General features: G+C 36.4%; 1 protein-coding gene and 1 pseudogene across 1 annotated transcript in view; one reads left to right on the top strand and one right to left on the bottom strand.

The window, feature by feature from the left end:
* LOC105742305 overlaps positions 1 to 11,990 on the bottom strand; it is a 17,395-nt pseudogene extending 5,405 nt beyond the window's left edge.
* The window catches only part of Ppfia2 (PTPRF interacting protein alpha 2), a 536,445-nt gene that overhangs the window by 80,185 nt on the left and 442,942 nt on the right, over positions 1 to 13,318 (top strand). The gene's annotated exons all lie outside the window — the stretch shown is intronic.

Genomic DNA, 13,318 nt, shown 5'->3' with positions numbered 1-13,318 from the left:
GTGTGTGTGTGTGTGTGTGTGTGTGTGTATGGGTGGGTGTATGCATGTCTTTGTGTTTTGATGTTGGAATGGAAGATACAGGAACAGACTTCCATGTCCATGTCTACTAGAGATGCCAAATATCCTGAGGAAAAAGTACTGTACCATGTATGAGGTTGTTTCTTATCTGACATTCCAGTAAAGCTGTCATTGACAGATTTATGGCTAAGGGCTAAAAAAGTACTTAATTTCAGTGTCAGAGCACTTACATAGCATGTGTGAAGCCCTTAACTCTGTCCTCAGTACTAACATAAAGATCCTCATTAACGTTGTAAATCCTGCTTTAGAATTCTTTTGCATGGCATCAGGTTTTTGTTTGAGGATATACAGAGCTATCTACCAATTATTCTTGAACTTTGTTCTGAGGCTAGGAATGAAAAGACTCCAATTCTAATCTTGAGTTATCTATAGATACATATTCAGAATTCACAATTGTGTTTAGAGGATGCTTGAAGCAAAGGAAAGGAGATTTATCTGCCAATAAACTGTGGCTTTGCATTGACATTATTAACTGTTTTATTTTTATTTTTTATGTGTTTGGTACAGGATCTCACCCTGCAATCACACCAGGTGTGTGCCACCATGCCTGGTCTCAATAGCTGGCTCAGTGCTCCTGGGGTGGGGCGGCGTGGCATGTGGTGTGGGGGATCAAATCCTGGTCCCTGTACTTGCCTAAGTAGGCACTTAGTCTGCTGGGCTAGCTTAAAAAATTTTTTTTTTCAGAACCAGGGATTGAACTCAGGCCCTTGTGCTTGCCAGGCAAGCGCTTATCTCCCCAGCCCCTATCTTAACTGTTTTAATGAAAACCAGTCATGTAGGAACCAGAGAAATAATGCCTTTGCTTTGCATGATATCTGAGTTTCCCTGAAGCATCTAAGTAAAGACCTGATTCTCAGTGTCCCAGCTTCAGTTAGCATCTGTTGATAAAGTGAAGACTCTGCAGTTTCTCTCTGGTTTGTTGCAAACTAGAGGAACAGGAGTTTTTCTTTGCCACTGCGCCATCTCTGATGGACTTAGCATTCCATGCACTTTGGAAATCCTGCCTGTGTGGCTTAGTTAAATACTGTCACTTCAATTTAGGAAGGAGAATAACTACTAGAAAGTGTGTTCCAGAACTGTTAAGAAAAGGAGAGATCTGAGTATGAAATATTCTAAATTAACCTCAGCAAATTAAACAATGTCAAAGCTTAGTTCTGAGGTTTTATGGAGGAAGGGAATTTCTGGATAAGTAGAAAGCAATAAGATTGTTTGGAGAACATATACTGATGACAGGACATTTTGTCACTGGTGCTAAACCTCCAGCACCATACTATTCTCTTAAGATTCCTGCAGTATACCATAGTCTCAGTAAATTTAATAGCACAGCATTTCTATGTTTTATCCCCCATATTTGGTCTATTTCATTTCTATTCATTTAATAATAGTTTAAGTATGAAATATTAATATTATGAACTTTCATTCATATCAGAATCCTGGTAGCATTAATTGTAATGAAATTTTTCAGAAGAAGGAGAAATCATACATCTTAATGCTATTTTTTTGTGAGTGTTGATATCATCATTTGTCATTCCAAAAACTGAACTAAGAAATAGGAAATGAATCAGAAATTTTCTTCTTATGATTTAGAACTTGATTTCTCCCCACAGAAAATAGCAATGGTGTGAAATCTTAATTGTATCCTTTAGATTCAAATCCGATCTCCTTCCGAAAGTTTTATGTCTGACTCTGAATAACATTCAAAGCTCCCATATCTTCCTGTAAATTCATTTAATAGCTTCGTAGAATGAGCTAATGTTGCAAAAAAATAGGACATAGACCATAAAATACTTAATATTTAGCTGAAATTCCCAAAATTACCTAAGATCCTAAACTTAATGAATTTCAAAATACATCATCTGCTTTCTTGCAGGTTCTCATGGTTACCATAAAACAAGTTATATTAATTGTCCTGATACCTAAAACCTCGTAAAGGAGAGATACTATCAGATAAACATTTATCAAAATCTATTGTTAGAAATACCTACTTCATGGACCAATAGATGCACAGATACTTTATATAGATACATAGGTACATTCTGTAAAACATTTGCCCTTGGGGACGGGGAGATGGCTCAGTAGAATAAGCACTTGAGTTCACAAGGGCCTGAGTTCAATCCCCAGTTCCACCAAAAAAAAAAAAAAAAAAAAAAACCATTTGCCCTGGTTTCATCTTTAGTTCAGAAAAATTCTGGCTGTTATTTATAAATCAACCTAATCTATTGTTTTGGCATCCATCAGTGAAACTGCAGTTATTGACAGTTGGGAAAAGAAGTAATATGTTCTTTCTCCTTGCAAAAATCAAGTTAGATTTATTTTTCTCCAAGTTTGTTAGACTCCATAATATTTTAGGTTACTATTTACGGAGTTCAAAATGGAAACTGATTTTTAAAAAGTAATGTGTGGGGTATTGTATTTATCTTAGTATTTATTTATATTGTTTGTCAGGAATATCTAAGTGTCGTACAAGTAAGATCACAAAAATTGAGCTTCTACCTCTTCATCAAAACTGGGTAATACATAAAACACCCATAAAGCATATTCCTTTCACTCAGTTGCCATATCACATTTCTAATATGCTTAAACAAATCTCCAACAGAGTAAAAACAAAACCCATAAACTGGGAAAAAATATAGCAACTGTCCCTCTGACAAAGGCCTTCTATGTAGAACATAAAGAGTTTTTTAAAAAATTAGACTCCTCCCAAATGCAAAGACCCAATCCAAAAATGGGCATCTGAGTTGACTATACACTTCTCAGAGGAAGAAACAGAAATGGCAAGTAAATATATGAAAAAAATTCAACATCATTGGTCATTTGAGAAATGCAATTTTTTTCTTTGTATTTTAAGGACGAGTCTACAGGGTGTTTATGGTCTAACTACTACATTGGACTTGTAATGATCTGCCTGTTTACAGACTCCCAAAAGCTGGGATTACAGGCACGTGCCATGATGCCCAGTTTCAATTGCCATCTCAGTGCACCCCAGGGACGGGGCCAGCACAGCAGGCCTAGGCTTGAACCCCAGGCCCCTGTGCCTGCTTCCAGGTGCTTTAATCTGCTGAGCTATTTGGCCGACCTTCAAGAAATGCAAATTAAGACACCACTGAGATTCCATCTCACCCCAGAAAGAATGGCTTACATCAAGAAGTCAGCCAATAAAAAAAAAAAAAATGCTGGAGGGGCTGTGGAGAAAAGGAACACTTCTACACTGTTGGTGGGAGTGCAGACTGGTACAACCACTATCAGTGTGGAGATTCCTTAAGAATCTAGGATTAGAAATCTTATTCATGCCAGCTATCCCCCTTCTGGGGATTTTTCCAGAAGAATGGAAAAACACCACAGTGATATATGTACACCCATGTTGTAGTAGCACAATTTGTCATAGCTAAATCCTGGAAACAACCCAGGTGCCCATCAACTGAAGAGTGAATAAAGAAGATGTGGTATTTTTACACAATGGATTATTCATTGTAAATGGGATAAATTTGAATCTTTTGTCAGTCAATGAATACTACTAGAGAACATACTCTGAAGTGAAGTGCATCAGACCCGCATGTACAAACATCATGTTGTTTCCTTGGTGTGAGAACCTGAAAGAGAAAAATGGAATCTAAGGGTACAATAGGTACTGGGAAAGGAAATGAACCTATTCAGAAGGAAGGTGTTGCTGAGTTAAGGAGAAGGGCAGTAGAGGCAGTAGGGGAAAGGGATTTATATGTGTATGTAGGCAAGATGGTTTGGACAACTGTACTGTGCATTTCTGCTGATCTATGGAAAGGAGCAGATACTAATTTGTTTTGTCTCCTTTTTTGCAATTGATTGTACTTTTTCTCCTCTTAATATCTTATACATTTTTTTCCTCCAATTTTACATGCATAATATGAATAACTGGTTGGAAGACAGCAGTATGTATTACAACAAATAATGTGCAATTCATATTGCCTTACTGAGTGAAATTCTGTATCACTTGTATTTTTTTAATTATAGTTTGTACTTTCTTTAAAAAAATAAAGAAAAACTAATATGCTTAAAGCTATTCATAATGATATATGTGTACATGATATCAGGAAGTACATAGAAAAAAAGAATAAATTCAGTCCATGAACTGCAATTTTCTCAAAAAGTAGGTCTCATTTTATACCAAAAATGTTGCTCAATCTTTAGCAGGAAGAAGAAAAATATATGCTTCCAAATGATGTCAGTGAAAATTGCTATAATAACCAAAATCAGAGAAAAAACTAGAAAACATAAGGTTATCTGATGAGAAAATGAATACAGGATCTCTTCTCTTTTAGGAATAATAAACTATATAAATCTTATTTACATGTATTCTGATGCATATTTATTTTAACATGTAGCTTTATAAAGTCTGTGCCCATAGCTTATTGTTATTTGGCACCAGTGCTAGGACATTGAATAGTTTTATATGTAGAACATGTATACATTTGCCTAAGGAGATGTAGCTACCAATTAATAAAGTTTGGATTGGGACTGGGGATGTAGCTCAGTGTCACAGCCCTGCCTAGCAAACATGAGGCCCAGAGTTCAATTCCTAGTATCAAAAAAAGTAAACAAACAAAAAACAACCAAGTTAAGCTTAGCATGTTTTTCCGATAACTAACCTATTCTTTTTTGAATGAGACAATCTTTTATTAATTTCTAGATGAACAAATACACTTCTAGAAAAAACCTCAAACTTTGTAAAAGTAGAGCATGAGAAAAAGGAATATTTACAGATTTTCTGACATCTAGAAAATGAATGGAATTAGATGCAGTAATAGGAGACAAAGAAACATTTTTGGAGAAATCCAGGCCTAAAGGTAAAAAGTCGGACTTCAGAATTGAGCTGGAATTTAAATCCATATTCCTTCACTGACTGGCTGTATGACTCTGGGTAAGTTGCCTAAACTTTCTGTGCATCAGTGTCCTCATCTATAAGAAGTAACTCTATAAATTAAATTTAATTTTATTATTTCATTTTGAAAAGTAAAAGACAAAAGAACAAAAATCAGAAACAATGACAGAAACAGGGTAACATACAATACATATATTACAGATTTTCAGAATAAGAATAGCTGATAAACAATGGTTGGTATATTATCTATTTTTAATCATCAAATCTGCTGCTCAGATTAACAGATATATTTATGGAAGATTGGACATACGATTGCATATTACTACTTCTTCAGAAATCTTGAATTTTTGCTTCTTGTCCCTCTTGTTTTTCCTTTTGTCTTTATTTTGAAGAGTATAATAATAGATAGGACATTAGAAATGGTACACATTTAGAAGACCAAGATGACAGGTAGTCAAGCAGGATTTTTGTATTACACATTGCTGTCCTCAATGTACTTGCTTAGATTGCAGATACCAGCATATAGTTAGTCAAGGTGAAAATTTTACACATTAACTGCTATTTTTGAAGAATGGAAATTTTTAGTAAAATCACCTCAGCCATCCTGTATATGTAGTTTCATGTTTACCAACCATGTAATTTTTTTCCTATCTTTTCTCCTTCTCTCATCTTCATTGTTAGATCCTGAAGTTCCATTTCTTACTGTTTTACTATATCTGTTATAACTTTCAGGTTTTAGTTCTTCTTTTGGGTTCTTATGCTATACAGACTATATCATATTTAGACATGGGGGTCTGATTCACTTCACTTATGAGTATAGCCTCTAGTTGCATCCTATGAAGGCTTTGAGTTTGTCTCTCTTATATCTGAGTAATACTTCATTGTATAAAAATACCGCATCTTTTTCATCCAACCCTAAGGTGGTGGGCGTGTTGGTGGCTTCCAACATTTGGCTATGACCAATTGTGCTGCTATAAACATGGGTGCACGTATATCATTGTGGTACGATGATTTCAGTTCTTTGGGGAAAATACCCAGAAGGGGAATAGCTGGATTGAATGGAATTTCCAGTCCTAGATTTTTAGAAGTCTTCACACTGACTTCCAAAGTGGCTGGACCCATCTGCATTCCCACCAGCAGTGGAGAAGGGTTCCTTTTTCCCTGCAGCCTCTGCAGCATTTGTTATTAGTTGATTTATTTATGATATCCATTCTTTCTGTGCTGAGATGGTATCTCAGTGTTGTTTTAATTTGCATTTCTTGAATGGCCAGTGATGTGGATCATTTTTTCATGTAATTATTTGCCACTTGTATTTCTTCCTCTGAGAAGTGTGTATTCATCTCAGATTTCCATTTTTGGATTGCGTTTTTAAATTTGGGGACCCTAATTTTTATTTTTAGCTTTTTAAATACTCTAAATAGAAGACCTTTGTCTGTGTGATTACTGGTTAAGTTTTTTTTCCAAATTTGTGAGTTGTCTTTTCACCCTGTTGGTGATTTCTTTTCACAAGCAGAAACTTCTCAATAACAGGAGGTCCCAGTTGTTGACTCTTTCAGGTATTTCCTGAACAATTTGATTTTTGTCCAGGAACTGTCTACCAATTCCTATGTCTTCAACATTTCCACCAACTTTCTCTTCCAGGAGACTTAGTGTTGCTGTTTTAATGTTTAGATCTTTATCCATTTTCACTTTAGTTTACTGCATGTTGATAGACCTAGGTATAGTTCTAGTTTTTGGCATGTGGAGAGCCAGTTTTTCTAGCACCATTTGTTAAAGAAACTATTTTTCTTCTAGGGAACATTTTTGGCCCCTTTGTCAAAGATAAGATGGCTGAGTGTGTTTGAATTTTTATCTGCATCTTCTAAACTGATCCATTGATCCTGGGGTCTATTTTTTTTGCCAATATCATGCTGATTTTTATCACAGTAGCTTTGTAGTATAATTTCAAGTTAGGGATTCTAATGCCTCCTGCATTGTTTTTCTTGCTCAATATTGCCTTTGTTATTCTAGGTCTTTTCTGGTTCCAAGTAAGTTTTAAGAATGTTTTCTCTAGATCTGTGAAGTGTGTTGATAGGGATTACATTAAGTCTGTATAACAATTTTGGAAGTATGGCCATTTTCACAATGTTGGTTCTTCCTATCCCAGAGCAAGGAATATTTTTCCTTGCTCTTTTTTCAGAGTAATGCAATTTTCATTGTATGATCTTTTAGTTCCTTTGCTAGATTAATTCCTAGGTACTTCATTTTTTGGATGCTTTTGTGAAGGCTATTGTTTATCAAATTTCTCTCTCAGTGTCTTTGTTATTTGTGCAGAGGAATGCTATTAATTTTTGGGTACTGACTTTGTAACCTGCTATGGTATTGAATTTGTTTATTAATTCTAGGAGCTTCTTGGTGGACTTTTTTGGGTCTTCCAAATAGAGTATCATGTCATCTGCAAATAATGGTACTTTAATTTCTTTTTTACCTATTCTTATTCCTTTTGTTTCTCTCTTTTGTCTGATGGCCCTAGCTAATGATTTCAGAATAGGAGGGGTGAGAGAGGACATCCTTGTCTTGTATGTGATTTGAAGGTAAAAGCTTTCAGTTTTTCCCCATTTAGAATTATGCTGTCTGTTGGTTTGTCATAGATGGCTTTAATCAGACTGCAGTAGAGACCATCTATTCCAATTTTCTATAGGACTTTGATTATGAATGAGCATGAGACTTTGTCAAAAGCCTTTTCTGCATCAGTAGAGATGATTGTGTGGTTTTTGGATTTGGCTTTATTGATATAGTGTATTAAGTTTATAGATTTGCGTATGCTGAACCACCTTTGCATCCCTGGGATGAATCTTATTCAGTCATGGTGTATAATTTTCTTGATGATTTGCTGTATTCTATTTGCTAGGATTTTATTGAGAATTTTTGCATCTATGTTCATGAAGGAGACTGGCCTCCCTCGTAATTCTCTCTTTGGGTTGAATCTTTCTCTGGTTTTGGTATCAGTATGGTACTTGTCTCTAGGAATGGTTTTTGGAGTACTACTTCCTTTTCAAATTTACTGAAAAGTTTGAGGAGTATTGGGATGAAATCCTTTGTAAATTTCCTGTATAATTCAGATGTGAATCCATGAGGACCTGGACTTTTCTATGTCAGTAAGTTTTTTATTACATTTTCAATTTCATTAGCTATTATTGTATTTTTGTTCTTACATCTACTTGACTCAGTTTTGGTAATTTGTACCTTTGTAGGAATCTATCCATTTATTTTGTGTCTTCAATTCTGTGAAAGTAAAGATTTTCCAAAGTAGCTGTTGATGATCTTCTGAAGGTCCACAGGATCTGTGGTAATTTTACCCTTTTTATTTCTTGTTTCTTGAATTTGAACTTTTTATTTACAATTTTTGGTGAGGTTAGCTAGGAGTTTATTAATTTCATTTAATCTTTCAAAGAAACAGTTTTTGATCATTAATTCTTTGGATTGTTTTCTTTGTTTCTATTGCATTTCTTTCTTTCTTTCTTTCTTTCTTTCTTTCTTTCTTTCTTTCTTTCTTTCTTTCTTTCTTTCTTTCTTTTTTTTTCAGAACCAGGGATTGAACTCAGGACCTTGCACTTGCTCTATTGCATTAATTTCTGCTCTAATCTTTGTGATTTCTTCTCATCTTTGGGCTTTGGTCCTGGTTTGCTTTTCTTTTTCTAGAAGCTTAAGGTGAAGCATTGCCATATTTATTTGTTATCTTTCTGTTTTCCTAATGTGTGAGTTCACCAGTATAAATTTCCCTCTAAGAACTACTTTCATTGCATCCCACAAATTCTGGTATGTTATGCTTGAATTTTCATTAGACTGTAGATATTGTCTAATTTCTTCTTTAATTTCATCTGTGCCCCATTGGTTACTGAGTAGGGTGTCATTGAATTTTCACATATTTATGGGCTTTTTGTGATTTCTTTTCTCATTAATTTCTAGTTTTATCATGCTATGTTCAGATAATATACATGGGATCATTTGTTTTCTTGCAAATATGTAGGCATAACCTATGGAGTACTGTATGGTCTGTTTTAGAAAACATGCCATGTGCAGCTGAAAATAATGTGTATTCAGATATTGTTGGGTGGAACACTCTGTTTATGTCCACTAAATCCATTTGTTCAAAGGTCTTGTTCAAATCTACTACCTCTTTGCTACTTTTTTGTCTTCTAGACCTATCTTTTTTAGATAAGGGGCATTAAGTTCCCCTGTTAAGATTGTGCTTCAGCTATATGTTCATACTTAAAAGCAGCTAAGTGTTTGTTCTCAAATATCAACTTTTTTTTTAAACCAAATTGGTAGGACAGTTTCAATAATTGACACATTGCATACATTCTTCCTAGTGTTTAATTGCTGTACAAGATGCGGACATGATATTCTATTTACAAACACCATTTTGCTGCTACTGAGGCATGATTTTTCCTTGAGTTTTTTACCAAGTGCAGTGTTTGAGAGGAAGCCCATTTTACCCATTAGGGACTTAGGGACAGTGCCCAGAGTATTTCAGAGGCCCAAGATATGCCAGAAAAGAAAGTTTTATTGGGTCTAAATCCAAAACAACTAAAACAAACAAGAACCAAAATATATAAATGCTTAATTAAATATTTTAAAAATACAAAAAAAAGATTGTGGTATTTGGACATTAGATTTTTCATGTCCATTAAAATTTTTCTTATGTAGTTTGATGCTTCCAAATTTCATGCATATATATTAATGACTGTTATCTCTTCCTCTTGTATTTTTCCTCTAACCAGTAAGTAGTGACCTTCTTTATTTTGTTTGATCGTTTTTTATTTGAAGTGCAGATTATCTGCAAATAGGATTGCTACTCTTGCTTTTTACTGAGGTCCTGGTGTATGTGGTATTGTTTTCCATCCTTTGACTTGCAGCCTATGAGTTTCTTTATGAGTTAAAAATGTGTTTCTTGTATACAGCATATTATTGGATTTTGTTTCTTAATCCAGTGTGCCAGCCTATTTCTTTTAATTGAATTGAGTCTATTTACATTAATGGTTAAAATTGAAATGTACTGACTTATGCTTGTCATGTTATTTTCCTGCTATTGGTTACCTACTTTTCTCCTGTGTTTAATTTTATGCCTTGCTTGGTGGCTTCTTTCCATTCTCATTCTTGGAGTTGTGGTCATTTTGATCCCCTTCTGGAATATCTTTTAGTTCGCTGCATAGGGTTGGCTTGGTCATCATGAAATTCTTCATTTGTTCTTTGTTATGGAAGTATTTCACTTCTCCATTAAATTTGAGAGTTTCAGGGTATTTCAGTCTGGGTTGGAATTTGTTTTCTTGTAGGATTTTAAGTACTTCACTCTATGGTCTTCTTGACTTGGTTTTGTGAGGAGAAATCTGACACTAATCTAATGGGTTTTTCTTTAAATGTGATCTATTTCTTTTCTCTAGTGGCTGTTAGCTTGCTGTGCTTGTGCTGAATTTCTGGGATCTTAATCATTATATGCCTGGGTGTGATTTTAACTGGATTAACAATTTTTTTGGCATTCTATATGCCTTGGTTGCATAAATGTCTGATTGTTTCCCCATATTTGGGAAGTTTTCTGCTATTTCTTCTGCCCATATTCTTTTCATATCATTTGTATTGACTCCTCCTTTCTCAGTGATGTCTATTAATCTTATCTTGCTCATCTTTGCATCGTTTTGCAGCTGTTGAATTATTATTTCCTGGGTCCTAGTTGTTTTTTAGAGATCCATCCTTACCTTTTCACTAGCTACTATTGAGTCTTTAAAGTCTGAAGAATGAAAAGTCTATCTTCACTTTCATTCAGATGGTTTTGCCAACTTTTTAGTTTTCAATCTCCTGAAGATCTCTTTGAATCTGTTTCATGCGCTCCATTTATTTTGTATATTGCTCATTAAGATTTCCATCATTTTTCTATTCTCTATTTTCTACCAGTGTCTTCTCTAGAAATGCTTAATAATTCTTTCATTATAGTTATAATTTCTTATTTTATTTGGGAGATTATTTCAGACCTGATTTCCTCTGAAACCTTCTACAGTTGTTTCTTTACTTCAGATGCTATTATTTGAGAGATTTCAGGTGTGTGACTTCGAATTTCTTCCGTGTTTCCTGCATTTGTTCTGGGTGGGCTCAGGGCCTGAGAATGCATTTGACTTCATCTCTTTGTCATTTTATATTTCAAAGAGAACTCTAGTTTGATTTCTGTGATACTTTTTTGTGAGGCTGTGTTAGTAGTCCATGGTATCACTGTGATCAGAGCCTCTCTGTAAAGAGTCTGTTCTTTAGGTATCTCTTCTGTGTCAGGGATTCTTGTTTTGTGTGTTGCAGGATTTTGTTTTCTATTGATTGAGGGTGAAATGCTGACTTCTGTTTGGCACTGTCCTCTTTCCTTCAGTGTAGGGCTTTGGTGAGGTTATTACCCAAGTGCTTCCCAATATTATTACCCAAGAGAGAACATGTGGTTAAGGCAGATATGGTTTTCTATTTATAGTAATACAATTAGAAACAGTAATAATGGGTAGTGAGATTTAGCAACTGACAAACTTTTGTAGCTAATGGGTTTGTATTTTAGACTATAAAAACAAACATTATGGCTGTATAGCTAAGCAATTTTAAATTGGGAATTTATATTTAAATTTTCCCCTAAATTCTGTCTGGTCACCCACCCCCCATGTACCTGGAGACTTCCAGACAGAGTTACAGGTTGCCACCTCTGTCTGGAGAGAATGTTTCTGCAGATCTGGGTCTATGTCTAGGCCCCACTGGGCTTAGCAGTGTGTCTCAGCTCACTGGGTCAAGCTCTTCCAAACTGGAACTTGACCAGCTGGGCCTGGCTGGTATCTGGCTGCTGTGCTTGGCTTCTTCCTTCTGTAGCCCATGGAACTGAACCTGCTGTGCCCCGCTGGCTAGGTGTTCTGCTTCTAGCTGAGCTCGTTGGGTCTCTCAACTAGCTGTTTTGCAGCGAGTTTACCTGCAGGTTCCCAAACCAAGTTTTCTTGCGGAGTTCTGCTCTGGCTATTCCCAAAGTGACAGGGCCACTCTGCTGTGGAGTTCCACTCATATCTGTTCTTATATGTGTGCAATATTTTGCAGGCTTCTAGTAGAACTGGAGGTCTCCTGCTGGGGCCCACTAAGACATTATGTCTCAATGTTACTTTATCATCAGTATCACTGTCCAAGAGAACTGTTTCTTTAGTAAGCTAAAGAGGATCAGTTTCTTAATAGTCCACATTCACCAAGCGTGTAACCCGAGCGCAGACATGCTCATATCGCATCACGCCCACCCCAAAGGGCGCCACGTCCTGATGCCACTCAAGCAGCTCATCTTCTCCCCAGAGAAGAAGTTCATTTAGCCAAAATGGGACATGAATTTATCAAGTCTTCTAATATTTATCGGTGGTACTTTGTGATAAACTGTTGAAGATATGGAAGTGTTTTAAGTACAGTGGTGAGATGATTTGGTTCTTAAAAGAACAGAAAAGACAAAAGATTAAAATGATAATTATTTAATAAGGGGTATGATAGAGTTAAATGCCAGATGCCAAAGAAGCAACAGGAGGCCCATCCCCATAGCCCGAGGGACTCAAAAAATCCATAGAAATGTCTCAGCCAACTCTCCAAGGATGAATAACATTTACTTGGGTTTAGTAGTAGTTTTGAGACAGAATAATCTGTGGAGCAGAAGCACAAAAACAATGGGACACTTCATACAATAAGATGATGCAAGGCTCATGGTAAGAAGATCAGATATTTTCCTGGAAATTGGTGAAGAGTGAACTAAAAAGAAATGAACTGTAGTATAAAAATTCCCATGCCCATGGATGTTCGATGGCTCTGCTTCCTAATACTGAGTCTGTACTTAAGAATGTTGAAAACAAATGCAGCCTGGACATGTCCTGTCGCATGCGGCCTTGCCAGCAAGGAAGACGCAACCACTGGTTGTGTCTGCGCAGCTTTTATTGCCCTGTTACATCAGCCTTCTTCCCCCTCGAGGCCCCTGCTCTTAGCTTATAAGTCTCAGGACTTCCAACCATGGGGCGCCACGTGTGTACCGTCCATTGGTCCAGGTACGTGGAAGCAATGCATTAGCCCAAGCCTTGGCCTTTTATGGAGTTGTTGATTAGCAGGAGCGCTCACCCCCTGAGGGGGTGGAAGGCGGAAACCAGCGCCATCCTAGGGCGCGGCTACACGCAGCTCCCTACAATTCCCCCTTTTCATTTTAGCAACAGGCGAGAACAGAGGCCCGATCCCCGTTGTGCTAGAGGTTATGCCGATGCTTGCCCAGGCTTTTACACCCAGGGAGCGTCAGCAGTGCCCGATGCCCTTTGCACGGGGGTGGGAGAAGCGGCATCTACCCACATGCAATCAGGCATGCTCTCCATGGATTCC

This window comes from Octodon degus, unplaced genomic scaffold (genome assembly GCF_000260255.1).
Source record: "Octodon degus isolate 3935 unplaced genomic scaffold, OctDeg1.0 scaffold00004, whole genome shotgun sequence".
In the NCBI taxonomy this organism is placed as follows: domain Eukaryota; kingdom Metazoa; phylum Chordata; class Mammalia; order Rodentia; family Octodontidae; genus Octodon; species Octodon degus.
This window is presented reverse-complemented; position numbering and strand designations above follow the sequence as displayed.